Here is a 2,500-nt window from a genome sequence, read left to right on the forward strand (position 1 = left end):
GGTGGGCGCGCGGCGGTCGGGTAACGGTGAAAACCATGGCGCCGCAGCCAATACGACGGAATCGGCTAAAAACGGCTAAGTCGGGCCGGCGTCGGAAAACGTCCAACGACGCCGAGGGTCCAGACGGATGGGCGCAACGCTGGTCGGGTAACAGTGAAAACCATGGCGCCGCACTCAATACGACGGAATCGCTAAAACGGCCAAGTCGGGCCGGGCGTCGGAAAACGTCCAACGACGCCGAGCGTCTGATCGGATGGGCGCGCGCTGGTCGGGTAACGGTGAAAACCATGGCGCCGCAGCCAATACGACGGAATCGGCTAAAAACGCCATAGTCGGGCAGACGACGCATCACCAACAACGACGCCTAGCGTCGCGTCGGGTGGGCGCGCTGGTCGGGTAACGGTGAAAACCATGGCGCCGCAGCCAATACGACGGAATCGTCTAAAAACGGCCAAGTCGGGCCGGCGTCGGAAAACGTCCAACGACGCCGAGCGTACAGTCGGGTGGGCGCGCGTCGGTCGGGTAACGGTGAAAACCATGGCGCCGCAGCCAATACGACGGAATCGGCTAAAAACGGCTAAGTCGGGCCGGCGTCGGAAAACGTCCAACGACGCCGAGCGTACAGTCGGGTGGGCGCGCGCGCTGGTCGGGTAACGGTGAAAACCATGGCGCCGCAGCCAATACGACGGAATCGGCTAAAAACGGCCAAGTCGGGCCGACGTCGGAAAACGTCCAACGACGCCGAGCGTACAGTCGGGTGGGCGCGCGCTGGTCGGGTAACGGTGAAAACCATGGCGCCGCAGCCAATACGACGGAATCGGCTAAAAACGGCCAAGTCGGGCCGACGTCGGAAAACGTCCAACGACGCCGAGCGTACAGTCGGGTGGGCGCGCTGGTCGGGTAACGGTGAAAACCATGGCGCCGCAGCCAATACGACGGAATCGGCTAAAAACGGCCAAGTCGGGCCGACGTCGGAAAACGTCCAACGACGCCGCGCGTACAGTCGGGTGGGCGCGCGCTGGTCGGGTAACGGTGAAAACCATGGCGCCGCAGCCAATACGACGGAATCGGCTAAAAACGGCCAAGTCGGTCCGACGTCGGAAAACGTCCAACGACGCCGAGCGTACAGTCGGGTGGGCGCGCGCTGGTCGGGTAACGGTGAAAACCATGGCGCCGCAGCCAATACGACGGAATCGGCTAAAAATGGCCAAGTCGGGCCGGCGTCGGAAAACGTCCAACGACGCTGAGCGTCATGATCGGGTGGGCGCGGCTGCTGGTCGGGTAACGGTGAAAACCATGGCGCCGCAGCCAATACGACGGAATCGGCTAAAACGGCCAAGTCGGGCCGGCGTCGAAACGTCCAACGACGCCGAAGCGTCTGATCGGGTGGGCGCGCTAGTCGTGGGTAACGGTGAAAACCATGGCGCCGCAGCCAATACGACGGAATCGCTAAAAACGGCCAAGTCGGGCCGACGCCGGAAAACGCCCAACGACGCCGAGCGCATAGTCGGATCCGCGTCGGTCGGGTAACGGTGAAAACCATGGCGCCGCAGCCAATACGACGGAATCGGCTAAGCCTGGCAGAAAATCTCTGCCGCGGCAGAGAAATGGCCATTTTCTCTGCCGCGGCCATTTTCTCTGCCGCGGCAACAGTGTAGGGCTCCTTCACAAGCTGACGGGCAGGGCTCCCAGGCGGGGCTAAGTTCCCCAGGTATATTGGGGGGGGCTGGCATCCCTCCCTGTCAAGTTGTGGGTTCGTCCCACAACTTTTCTACGCCCGTCACGTAGCAACTATACGTTGCCGCGTGGCGTGTTACGCGGCGACGTTTACGTTGCCGTGTGACTTGTCACGTGGCGACGTCTATCGTTGCCGCGTGACAGTCACGTGGCGACGTCTATCGTTGCCGCGTGACGTGTCCCGCGGCGACGTCTATCGTTGCCGCGTGACGTGTCCCGTGGCGACGTCTATCGTTGCCGCGTGACGTGTCCCGTGGCGACGTCTATCGTTGCCGCGTGACGTGTCCCGCGGCGACGTTTATCGTTGCCGCGTGACGTGTCCCGCGGTGATGTTTATCGTTGCCGCGTGACTGTCCCGAACAGAGAAAGCGCACGTTCCCCGTCTAAGTGGGGAACAAGCGCCGTTGCCTTCAGAGAACGTCCCGTTTAACGTTGCCGCGCCACCGTGGTGACATGAGTGCGCTCCGAATTTGAGAACAACCGTGAACAGGTGTTGCCTCTACCTCTCCACAGTTAGTGGTAGGATACGTAACATTCTGCGCCGATCCTCCATCGTCGGATGCCGTTGCCTTAAGAGAACGTCGCCGTGCAACGTTAACGTTGCTGCGGTGACACCCGCGCGCTGTTGACACTCAGGACGCCTACACAGAGCAATCCCACCGTGCTTACGCGTGGTGGGAGGCTCGGGAGGCTTGACCGATGTTGGCTACGCGAGCGCATGTCCCGAACAGAGAAAGCGCACGTTCCCCGTCTATTGGCGGGG

The sequence above is a fragment of the Lolium perenne genome, unplaced genomic scaffold, assembly GCF_019359855.2.
Source record: "Lolium perenne isolate Kyuss_39 unplaced genomic scaffold, Kyuss_2.0 unplaced67, whole genome shotgun sequence".
Taxonomy (NCBI): Eukaryota; Viridiplantae; Streptophyta; class Magnoliopsida; order Poales; family Poaceae; genus Lolium; species Lolium perenne.